Below are 13,188 nucleotides of genomic sequence, written 5' to 3'. Positions count from 1 at the left end.
TATTTATTTATTTATTTATTTATTTATTTATTTATTTATTTATTTATAAGACAGGCTCTGTTGCCCAGGCTGGAGTGCGGTGGCCCTATCTCGGCTCACTGCAACCTCCACCTCCCAGATTCAAGTGATCCTCCTGCCTCAGCCTCCAGAGTACCCAGTTACTTCATTCCCACAAAAATTTACCATCCAAAAGATTATTGTAAGTCTATATTTAGTTTTGTTTTTAGAAAATACTATGGACTGGTAGAAGTCTCAAAAGTACAACACTACTAAAAATACAGAAATTAGCCAGGCATGGCAGTGTGCATCTGTAATCCCAGCTACTCTGGAGGCTGAGGCAGGAGAATCACTTGAGCCCAGGAGATGGAGGTTGCAGTGAGCTAAGATTCAGCTATTGCACTCCAGCCTGAGCCACAGAGGCAGACTCTGTCTCAAAAATAAATACATAAATATTTTTGGTAGGAAAGCTTAAAGAAAAATAATTCTATATGAGAAAGAATCTTGTATCAGAAATTTTGTCCTGGAATAAAATGACTGATTGTATAAGAAAGATGGATGTTCAGGAAAAACAAGAAATCCCACACATGTCATGAATGGTCTGTGTAAGTCATAAGAAGATTTATGAAAAAAAGTTTTATGTGATCAAATTCACTATAATTAAAGGGAAGTTATAATGGTCTTTCTAGAGATTGGGTTTTGATTTTTAAAAACACCACTTATACACTAAAGAATTGGTTCAGCTTTCGGCCGGAACCGCCATCTTCCAGTAATTCACCAAAATGATGAACACAAAGGGAAAGAGGAGAGGCACCCGATATATGTTCTGTAGGCCTTTTAGAAAACATGGAGTTGTTCCTTTGGCCACGTATATGCGAATCTATAAGAAAGGTGATATTGTAGACATCAAGGGAATGGGTACTGTTCAAAAAGGAATGCCCCACAAGTGTTACCATGGCAAAACTGGAAGAGTCTACAATGTTACCCAGCATGCTGTTGGCATTGTTGTAAACAAACAAGTTAAGGGCAAGATTCTTGCCAAGAGAATTAATGTGCGTATTGAGCACATTAAGCACTCTAAGAGCCAAGATAGCTTCCTGAAACGCATGAAGGAAAATGATCAGAAAAGAAGCCAAAGAGAAAGGTACCTGGGTTCAACTAAAGCGCCAGCCTGCTCCACTCAGAGAAGCACACTTTGTGAGAACCAATGGGAAGGAGCCTGAGCTGCTGGAACCTATTCCCTATGAATTCATGGCATAATAGGTGTTAAAAAAAAAAAAAAAAAGGACCTCTGGGCTGTAAAAAAAAAAAAAAAAAAAAAAAAGAATTAGTTCAAACTACAACATTTTCTTAAGTGGTGCTTTACTCTAAATTAATTATGAAACATAATTTATTCAATGTAAAGTTCAAGTTTTATGGAATCGCACTGCTTTCAGCTTTCTCTCCCCTTTTAAAAGGCCTGAAATCATAACTTTTTCACCTAATTTTCAGCTCCTGTAACCTTTTTTTCTTTGGGTTCTAACTGTTGTGGCCTGACACTAAAAAATGTTTTATTTTTAAGGTCTAAAGGAAATGTTTCTTTCCAAACATAATATCTCCCATAGGGAACAGCAGTCACACTGTAGAAGGGCTTTTCTTTTGCCTTTGGAAAACTGGCCTACTAAACAGATCTCACACTTTATCAAAGTAATTCCTATGCCAGTATTACTAACTTTGGTTTGGTTACAAGGAAATTTAAATTCAAAAATTTTAATTGTTTATTATATCCATATAACTTTCTGTATATGCTTTTAAAGTCCCTGTTCCATTCAGTTAAAGGGCTTTGACTCCTGGGTCTAAAAAGGACACCAAGTCTTGCTAAATCTTAAACACTGACAGCAGTTCAAGCTTCATCTTCAGACCAGTAGAAGTTCCTAATCAAAATAAACTGTGTTTGTGAAACACAGGGCAAGAAATTAAAACTATTCAACTCCTCAAGTACCAGTGGTTATAATGAAAGAAGTGGACATGTAAGATTGTCAGGGTCAATTTTTAGAGCTGAAGTAAGTTTGGTTTCTCTAGAAATTAACTATCAATTTCAAAGGCAAATTGTTGCAAGATCAGCATACGAGCCCCTGCGTGAGATTAACAAGGTTGTCTTGGAGCATTAGCCCACTTTTTTTTATTCTTGAGATGCAGTCTCACTCTGTTGCCCAGGTTGGAGTGCAATAGTGCGATCTGGGCTCACTGCAACCTCCACCTCGCAGGTTCAAGTGATTCTCCTGCCTCAGCCTCCCAAGTAGCTGGGGTAACAGACATGTGCCACCATGCCCAGCTAATTTTGTATTTTTAGCAGAGATGGGGATTTACCACATTGGTCAGGCTGGTCTCAAACTCCTGACCTCAGGTGATTCACCCGCCTCGGCATCCCAAAGTGCTGGGATTACAGGCATGAGCCACTGTGCCCAGCCTAGCCCACTATTTAATAAAGATTATATAGTGTATAAAAAGGCTCATGGAAATTATACTTACAGTCAAGATGATTAAAATTTTATAGTTTGTTTATAAAATATTGAAAAACCAATTTAATTGGCCTTGTGCCATTCTTACTAGGGAATATTGTTTGGGAAATTAAGTCTTCTCTCTCAAAAAATAAAGGTTGCCACCTTTTTTTGAAATCTTTGAGATACCACTTTGGTTAAATGAATAACTTATTTTATAATGACCTGTGATCCTATTTTATGATATCAAGTGTTTCAAACTTTTTATATTAGACAAGCTTTCCAAAGTCACATTTTAACTTGGGTCCTCATTTAACTTGGGTCCCCTGAAATCCAGAAGACACATATTTGGCTTATTTGGTATAAAAATCACACAGGAAGCATTGTCAAATACAAAATGGTGTTTGGCTTTCGTTGGGCTGTACTTGTATAAATATGAAATTGGCATGTATTCCAACATTATGGAAAACTCTTATAATTCTGATATGACTTACTATATGTTAGTATTTTATTTTTTGAGATGGAATCTCACTCTGTCACCCAGGCTGGAGTGCAGTGGCACCATCTTGGCTCACTGCAACCTCTGCATCCTGGGTTCAAGCAATTCCCCTGCATTAGCCTCTCAAGTACGTGAGACTATAGGTGTGCACCATCACACCTGGTTAATGTTTGTATTTTTAGTAGAGATGCAGTTTCACCATGTTGGTCAGGCTGGTCTTGAACTCCTGACTTCAACCCACCTTGGCCTCACAAAGTGCTGCAATTACAGATGTGACCGTGCCCAGCCACATGTTATTAATAATTATAATTGTTGGCTGGGCATGGTGGCTCAAACCTGTAATCCCAACGAGGCTGAGGCAGGCGGATCAACTGAGGTCAGGAGTTCAAGACCAGCCTGACCAAACATGGAGAAACCCCGTCTCTACTAAAAATACAAAATTAGCCAGGCGTAGTGGCGCATGCCTGTAGTCCCAGCTACTCAGAAGGCTGAGGCAGGAGAATCACTTGAACCCCAGAGGAGAGGTTGTGGTGAGCCGAGATCGTGCCACTGCACTCCAGCCTGGGCAACAAGAGCAAAACTCTGTATCAAAAAAGGATAATTACTGATTGTTATGTAAAATGGTTGTATGTCACAGAAGTAACAAAATTTCCATTATAGTCAATTGTGGTTTTAATAACAGCTGTCCTGAGACATTTTGTTGCCACAGGCAATTGTTGTCTTGTTTGGATCCTCTTCAAAAGTTGGTTTATAATCAGCTATAGGACTTTGATAGGTGCTCTGGAATGCAAGTTTCTGATAACTTTGGAAAATGTGACATTAGAATAGAGGAATAGAGGAAAGAACTTTCAAAACTTTCATGGAGAACTAAAATGTTCATGAATATCAAACACAACACACATTTACTGCATGGACTGAACTAATAGGAGACTAATCTTTCTGATTTTTTCTTTTGATCCTTTGTTTTGTTTTGCAGAATCAAGGAAAGTTTTGTTTTGAGCTATTGACAGCATTTTTTTTTTTTTTTTGAGACAGTTGCCCAGGCTGGATGCAACGGCATGATCTGAGTTCACTGCAGCCCCTGCCTCCCAGGTTCAAGTGATTCTCCTGACTTAGCCTCCCAAGTAGCTGGGATTACAGGCACCCACCATCATGACCAGCTAATTTATGTGTTTTTGTAGAGACGGGGTTTCACCATGTTGGCCAGGCTGATACGAACTCCTGACCTAAGGTGATCCGCCTGCCTTGGCCTCCCAAAATGCTGGGATTATAGGTACGAGCCACTGTGCCCGGCCGACAGCATTTAACAGTTGAGGAAAGTATACTGCTGTGAACAAAATTTGGAACATATTTGTTTCTCTCTACCTGCTTTCTCCAGAATTTGGAAACTATTTCTGAGTATTCTTTTTTTTTTTTTTTTTTGAGATAGAGTCTCGCTCTGTCGCCCAGGCTGGAGTGCAGTGGTGTGATCTTAGCTCACTGCAAGTTCCGCCTCCCAGGTTCATGCCATTCTCCTGCCTCAGCCTCCCGAGTAGCTGAGACTACAGGTGCCTGCCACCATGCCTGGATAACTTTTTTGTATTTTTAGTAGAAAGGAGGTTTCACCATGTTAGCCAGGATGGTCTTGATCTCCTGACCTCATGATCCGCCCACTTCGGCCTCCCAAAGTGCTGGGATTACACGCTTGAGCCACCGCTCCCAGCCCTGAGTATTCTTATGGCAATATAGTTATTTGCATAAGTGCAATGAGTTTGTTCTGGTTTTTTGTTTTTTGGCAACAGGGAACCATCAGAGAAACTGGTAATTTTACCAAGGCTTTGACTGGAATGGCATGCTAATCTAACTTCACTTACACAGCCAATGAAACCCTCTCGGGAAAACTGGCCTCATACCTTGTGAACAGTCCCTGTACAAGGTTCCTGACCTGTAGCAAGTAAAGAATGCCACTTTCCGACAGACCCAGGAGCCCCAAGTTATCTTGGGACCTCAAGAGGGAGGAATTTAGCCAACTCATTGATATTTGGTGCTACAAAGCCATGGCTGGGCTCTGCTTTTTAAAAGTCTTATCTGAGATTCCTTCTATCGAACAAAGTTCCATCAAAGCCAATTTTAAAAGCCTGTAAGAAAAATAAGTACACTTGCTGCACTTTATGCATATAATCCGGCCAAGTATAATAAAGTAAATCAGTCCTTCCATGATTTGACTTTAGTAAAAATCGGAAACTGGAGAAAAATTATGTTTCAAAAACTATGGTACACCTGTTGTTAGATTCTAGTCTTGCCTAATGTTTTTCAATTTTTATGATTTTCTACAGTTTGGACTGAATTCTAATTTTTTCTAGCTACATGTCTCTGAAATAATGTTTTCAATTTTTTCTTCTTTCTTTTTCCCCCCAAATTTTCTAATTTGAAATCAGTGAAAACTAAACTGTATTTTCTTGAAGCCCTGATAACTGAAGCTAGACAACTTAAACTTCAGAAGAAAATAACGGCAACCTTTTCACATACATAAGCCACTTTCATACCTGTCTACTGATGTAGACTTCAGAGTAATATGGCCTGTATCTATTTTCCAGGATTGTTCTTTTTCTCCCTTCCTCCTGCTATTTTCTCTTCATAGGACACGACACTTTACAAACTGCTAAAAATGAGCTTTCCAAATAACATAGGACTTGCCAGCCTGAAAACAAACTGTCTTAGCCATGAAAGATCAGATGAAACCTGACTTTTTTTTTTTTTTTTTTTTTTGAGACAGAGTCTCACTCTGTCCCCAGGCTGGAATGCAGTGACGCGATCTGGGCTCACTGCAACTTCTGCCTCCCGAGTTCAAGTGATTCTCCTGCCTCAGCCTCCTGAGTAGCTGGGACTACAGGCATGTGCCACCACGCCTGGCTAATTTTTGTATTTTTAGTAGAGGTGGGGTTTCACCATGTTGGCCAAGATGGTCTCGATCTCTGACCTCATGATCCGCCTGCCTAGGCCTCCCAAAGTGCTGACATTACAGGCGCAAGCCACCGCGCCCAGCCTCTCCCAAAGATTTTTAAAGGAGAAAAGGGGAAATGTGAAAGGAAAATAAATCTTGGCACCTAAAACTCACTAAGCCAAAGGGAAAAGTCAAGCTGGGAACTGCTTATGGCAAACATGCTTCCCCTTCTATTCAAATCATGCCTCTGCTCACTGAGATAAATGCATATGATTGCTTCCTTTGAAAATGCTTACCAGAAACTCAAAAGAATGCAACCTTTGTCTTTTATCTACCTATGACCTGGAAGCACCCTCCCTGCTTGGACTTGTCCTGCCTTTCCAAACCAAACCAACGTGCATCTTACATATTAATTGATATCTCCTAAAAGTGTATAAAACCAAGCTGCGCCCCGACCACCTTGGGTATATGTGGCCAGAACCTCTTGAGGCTGTGTCACAGGCAAGCATCCTTAACTTTGGCAAAATAAACTTGTGAAATTGACTGAAACAAAAGAAGTAATCTTCAGAGAAAATAAAAATAACAGGGAAAAACAGGGAAATTACATGATAAAAATGTCAACTTACAAAGATGATTTCAGAACCATCAGTGTGTATGCACTAAAAAACAGCTGCAAAATGTGAAGCAACAAGTGACAGAAGTGAAAGAAATACACAAATTTAGATTGAGCAAAGAGGATTATTAGGGTAGTCAAAGTACTCTGTATGTTACAATAATATGTGAATATGTGCCATTTTACAGTTGTCCAAACTCACACAATGTACAAGTGTGAGCCAACTATAAACTAGGGATGTTGGGTGATAATCTACCACTTTGGAGGAGGATGTTGACAATGGGGAAGGCTATGCGTATGTGGGGGAAGGAGCTATATGAGAAATCTCTGTACCTTCTACTAAATTTTGCTGGGAACCAAAAATTGCGCTACAAAGTAAAGTATATCATAGAAAAAAACTGAATTAGAAAATAGGCTAAAAACATGAGAAGAGGGCCGGGCGCGGTGGCTCACGCTTGTAATCCCAGCACTTTGGGAGGCCGAGGCGGTGGATCACAAGGTCAGGAGATCGAGACCATGGTGAAACCCCGTCTCTACTAAAAATACAAAAAAATTAGCCGGGCGTGGTGGCGGGCGCCTGTAGTCCCAGCTACTCGGAGAGGCTGAGGCAGGAGAATGGCGTGAACCTGGGAGGCAGAGCTTGCAGTGAGGCGAGATTGAGCCACTGCATTCCAGCCTGGGCGACAGAGCGAGACTCCGTCTCAAAAACAAAACAAAACAAAACAAAAAAACATGAGAAGAAATTTCACCGATGCAGATGCACAAATAAGCAAAAGAAAAGATTTTCCATATTACTGTCCATCAAGTCTCAGAAATTAACAATGTTCTATTTCTTTTTTTTAATTGAAAACTGAACAGCAAATGAATTTTTATGGTTTGTTTTCTCCAACAAACTTAACAATATTAAAATGTGAGAAATAATATTTATTGCGATAGGTTATGAGGGTGGAAACAAATAGTCTTACAATTTGCTAGAAGCATAATAGACATTTTCAAGGAAAAACAACAAAGAAAGAAGTCACCAAACAAGATGGTATCTTGACAAAGGCACAGAGCTCCACAACTGCTTCATACTCTGCACACAATAAATCCTTTCAGAGAGAGGAGAGGAGTGATGCCAAATGAGCTGGCATTTGAGCTGTGGACACTACCACTGGTCTTATTCATATAACCAAGGCTCTATATCACCCCTCTGGAGAAAAAAATGCAACACAAAATCTGTGTAACAAAGGAAAGCAAAAGTAGCAATAAAGGTCCAGAGAAATACACACATGCAAATACAGTACTGCAAACTCAGTAAAAGGAGTTTTTGACTGGAGTATGAACTTCCAAGTTGAAGATATATTTTGCAGGGACATTCACCCAAAGCTTGAGAGCTAGAGCAGAGAGACTTGCTTGCAGTAACTGAGTAGATGAAATGCGTAATTTTTCACTAGGTGATAATTCCCTTTGAGAAGAAGTGCCTTATCTTTAATTATTCCACTTTTTGTTATATGGTTCAGGCTTTTAAACTGCAATTGTCTCAAACTTGCTTGCTATTGAATTGTGTAACACCAGATAATGGCAGGTTGTCAAAAGATAACCCCAGTGGATGATTTAAGCTGCTTTTATGAGAAGCATGGTGCTAAGCTACCTTACACAGTCTTTTTACAGTAACCATAAAAAAAACTGAGTTTATTTGATCATGTATTATCCCTTTTCACATAAGGTCATATTAGAGGAATTCTTGGAAGAGGTTTTCAAACTAGTCCTTTGGGCATTTAAAAAATCATTATATAAATGTACACTTCTTCATACATAAGAACAAACATTTTTCCTTTACAAAACCTCATATTTAGGCCAAAATAAATTACAACTTGCTGAAATACCTTTTATGGCTCAGTGCTCATTCCAGCTATATGAAGCTGTATTTTTTGCACATCTTCAGAAATTAGAGATACTGAGAGAGAGTTGTTACTTTTTTTTGGGGGGGGGATGGAATTTCACTCTGTCACCCAGGTTAGAGTGCAGTGGCGCAATATTGGCTCACTACAACCTCCACCTACAGGGTTCAAACGATTCTCCTGCCTCAGCCTCCCAAGTAGCTGGGATTACAGGCACCCGACACCATGCCCGGCTAATTTTTGTATTTTTAGTAAAGACGTGGTCTCACCATATTGGCCAGGCTGGTCTCAAACTTGACCTCAGGTGATCCACCTACCTCGGCCTCCCAAAATGCTGGGATTACAGGTGTGAGCCACTGCGCCCGGCCAGAGAGAGAGTGGTTACTTCTAAAATGACATGATGATATAACCCTGGCTCAGGGAACGGATCAAGTTCTAAATATCAGGAATAAAAAGCAGATACTCATTATCCAATCCATATAGTCTTGTATTATATACATATTAACAGTCTATACAGTGAAAAATGAAGAACAGAAATTTCATAAAACTTTAAAAACACACAACATGGGCCGGGTGTGGTGGCTCATGCCTGTAATCCCAGCACTTTGGGAGGCCAAGGCGAGCGGATCATCTGAGGTTGGGAGTTTGAGACCAGTCTGACCAACATGGAGAAACCCCGTCTCTACTAAAACTACAAAATTAGCCGGGTGTGGTGGTGCATGCCTGTAATCCCAGCCACTTGGGAGGCTGAGGCAGGAGAATTGCTTGAACCCAGGAGGCAGAGGTTATGGTGAGCCGAGATCACACCATTGCACTCCAGTCTGGGCAACAAGAACAAAACTCTGTCTCAAAAACAACAACAACAACAACAACAAAGACAAAATAACACAACATAAAAATGTAAAGAAAGAAAACATTTAATGTACAAGCTACTCCATTTGGCAATGTGTACTAAGATAAAAACTTATCTACAAACAGAATATAACACAAGGAAAATGTGATTTAAGAAGTGATCTCAGGTCCATAGCTCTTCAGTTCTTCCAAATTTGTAGATCAGAGTGGTTGGGTAACATATGCACCAAAAAGAATCCACATGGAAGCAGTAAGTACCCCAAACATCAACATGAAACCAACGAAAAGCCAAACTCAAGGACCTGTTCTTCCTAAACAACCGCTTTCATAGCTATCACCTCTCACCTGAGCATTGGATACAGCATTTAGCATGAAGAAAGCCAATGTGGGAAATACACCACATGTGTGAAAGGCATGGTTCAACTGTTCTGGCCTACAATACACCACAGCTGCATCAGTATCCACCAGCCTGTAAAAAACAATATACCTGTCACAACAGATGCCACAACATTTCTTCTCTCACTCCAGTCAATACATTCACATTCTGGCCAATGAAAATTATCTAGGAAGACTGCCATTTTTTACTTCTTAAGCATAAATTTTTCAGTAAATGCTATATCCCCACTTCCTCAAACACCAACGTGGACTTCAGGCATGTGCACAAGGAAGATCGCTGCTCCACAGTCTGGCCGGCATCCTCCAGCTCCACCTCAGCCTTGGGAGCCCACAATGTCCTATTTTTATTTGATTCCGTCTGCCTCCAGCAATCACTGAAAAGAAACAGCCTTTACCAAACACTCCAAAATGTCTTTGTGGTGACGTCATTAGGAACTCATAACTGTCCCCAGGAATTGGCAGTGGGAACAAAGGTTTTCGGAATATTCTTAGCTAACCAAGCTTGCACATTATCAATATTGGTGAATTGACAAATTGCAGTTTTTTGCAAAGCTGCTATCTCAGAATCACAAACTTACATCTCACAACCAGCTGGCTCCCTCCCCCTAACACATTGGTACAGTCATCCCACATTATCTGCAGTTTCACATTCCATGATTTCAATTACCAATGGCAACTGTGGTCCAAAAACATTAAATGGAATATTCCCAAAATAAATAACTCAGAAATTTTAAACTGTGCACTGTTGTCACTAATGTGATGAAATCTCACTTTGTTCTGCCCAGGACATAAATCATCCCTTTATACAGTGTAGCCACACAGAATAACCTACCCATCTCTCAGTCACCTAGTAGTCATCTCAGTTAGTATTGTTAGAATATTGTGGTGTTTGTGTTCAAGTATCTACTTAATTATGGCCCCAAAGCACGAAAGTAGTGAGGCTTGCAACTTGGATATCTCAGAGAAGCTGTAAGCTAGACAAAATAGCATGTACCTGTAGTCTCAGGTAGTCTGGAGGCTGAGGCGGGAGGGCCACTTTTTGAGGCTGCAGTGTGCTAAGATCTTACCTGTGAATAACCGCTGCACTCAGACTGGGTGACATAGCAAAGCCCCCTTAAAAAAAAAAAAAAAAAAGAGAAAGCAAGAAAGCTGTAAAGCGCCTCCTTTAAGTTAAAAAGTGAAAGGTTATTGATTTAATAAGAAAAAATATAGATGAAGATGCTAAGATTTATCATAAATCTTCTGTACAAGTATGAATAAAAATAATCAGTACTAGCTTTGCTGTCACACCTCAAAACTTGACTGAAACTATGTATTTAGGGTTCAGTACCATCCACTTTCAGGTATCCACTAGAGGACACCTGGAAGGCATCTTGTGGGCTAAAGGGGGGCTATGGTATGGGCAAAAATCTATGTTGTTTGATTTTGCCATAGAAAACAATTGTCGCACATTATTTTAACCAGCAGAGTGTAATGCAGTGTCTGTTAGGAAGTTCTTTACTAAGGTGGGATAAATCTGTGTTGGTGAAAGGAACATCACTGAGTTACGAAAATGAGTAACATTTTATTAATTGAACCATGAGACTTCTGATACATTTTGAATGTAACAGCAGTAAAATATAGAGTAAATGCTTCAATGTGAATCTGGTTTGTGAACATGCTATTTCGATTCTTTTGATTAAATTGTCCTCTGATAACTGCTGTCTTCCACTTCCAAGAATAAGACTAATTTTACATTTATCTTTGCTATATAACAGCTGTCATTCAGTGGAGATGACCATCATTTCCTCTGCATTATTTCTCCCACACAATCCATCCCTAGTAACCTATCACTTGCCTCCCATGAATACACTTAATATTCCATCAATGTCCTCACTGGTATTTCAGTTAGTTGGTTGTGCAATTATTTCCTACAACCCAAAGTGGCACTCTACGTGTTAATGGACACCTTGAACACAAGCACGACTTACATCATAAACTTATTCTCCCAGTTACTCCATGTTGTGTAACTCACAGAATACTGAATTTTAAAATTCAGTGACCTTAATCTTCAGGGAACATGGAAATGAAGGAACCACACTGAATGAAGGAGGCCCTCTCATCTTGTTGATTCATTCCCAGATACCACAGTGAAGGATATGTAAGGAAGATGATAGACTTCAAACCTTAGGATAAAGGTCATAGTCTAGTAGCTGTTTTAAGGAACGTCCCATTGGCCGGGTGTGGTGGCTCATGCCTGTAATCTCAGCAATGTGTGAGGCCAAGGCGGCAAATCACTTGAGGCCAGGAGCTTGAGATCAGCCTGGCAAACATGGTAAAACCCCATCTCTACAAAAAAATATAAAAATTATCCGGGCATGGTGGCATGACTGTAATCCCAGCTACTTGGGAGGCTGAGGCACAAATTGCTTGAAACCAGGATGTAGAAGTTGCAGTGAGGTGAATTGGTGCCACTGCACTACAGCATGGGGAACAGAGCAAGACTGTCACAAAAGAAAAAAAAAGAAACCTCAAATTTAATGTAATATTTTATAAACTGAATGAGCCATTTTCACACATGCACTTGCTCCTTTAAAATACATACTGTCCTGAGTTTTAACAAATGTTGTCTGGTAGTTATTCTGTAGTAATATTCCAGGCCAATCTTGGAGAAGCAGATTTGGTTATCCCTAGTATGATTTCAAAGATGTGTAGTCTGTTGAAAAAACTGGTTGAAATTTGTGCCACATTGATTACAATTCCAAGTTTTTCTCAAGTAGGAATAATTTGGTAAAGCCTGAAGACACACTACTGCGTACAGGTCCTTTCATGTTCAGCATACTTACAGGATTTTTCTCCTCTATACGTTCAATCAAACTGCAAAGGCGTGGACATTGGTTTTGTCTCACTTTAAGTTTTGGGTACATGTACACAATTTGCAAATTTGTTACATAGGAAAACGCGTGCCATGGTGGTTTGCTGCACCTACCAACCCATCACGTAGGTATTAAGGCAAAAATGCATTAGCTATTTTTCCTGATGCTCCACTTCCCTGCCATTCCCAGCCCCATCGGCAGGCCCCAGTGTGTGTTGCTCCCCTCCCTGGGTAGATGTGTTCTCATTGGTCAGCTTCCACTGTTAAGTGAGAACATGTGGTGTTTGGTTTTCTGTTCCTGTGTTAGTTTCCTGAGGATAATGGCTTCCAGCTCCATCCACGTCACTGCAATGGACATGATCTCATTCCTTTCTATGGCTGCATAGTATCCCATGGTGTATATGTACCACATTTTCTTTATTCAGTCTATCACTGATAAGCATTTGGGTTGATTCCAGGTCTTTAAACATTTCATTTTTTAAAACCATTTATTTGTAAGGTTGTCTCTAGTATGAATACTCTGTTTCCATTTTGATGTTTGGGTGGAAACCTTAGCATGCACATTACATTTCTGTGGTTCCTCTCAAAGATGTATATTCTGATGCCTAGTGAGTTCTGACGCCTGATGAAAGCCTCTGACACATACATTTATATGATTTCCTTTCAGTATAAACTCTCTTATGACAAGTAG

The 13,188-nt window shown here is 40.0% G+C and overlaps 1 pseudogene; it reads left to right on the top strand.

Annotated features, from left to right (window-relative positions):
- Positions 1–764: 764 nt before the first annotated feature.
- LOC116478085 (large ribosomal subunit protein eL21-like) lies at positions 765–1,273 on the top strand (annotated as a pseudogene).
- Positions 1,274–13,188: the final 11,915 nt, after the last annotated feature.

Source organism: Hylobates moloch, unplaced genomic scaffold, assembly GCF_009828535.3.
Source record: "Hylobates moloch isolate HMO894 unplaced genomic scaffold, HMol_V3 SCAFFOLD_12, whole genome shotgun sequence".
In the NCBI taxonomy this organism is placed as follows: domain Eukaryota; kingdom Metazoa; phylum Chordata; class Mammalia; order Primates; family Hylobatidae; genus Hylobates; species Hylobates moloch.
This window is presented reverse-complemented; position numbering and strand designations above follow the sequence as displayed.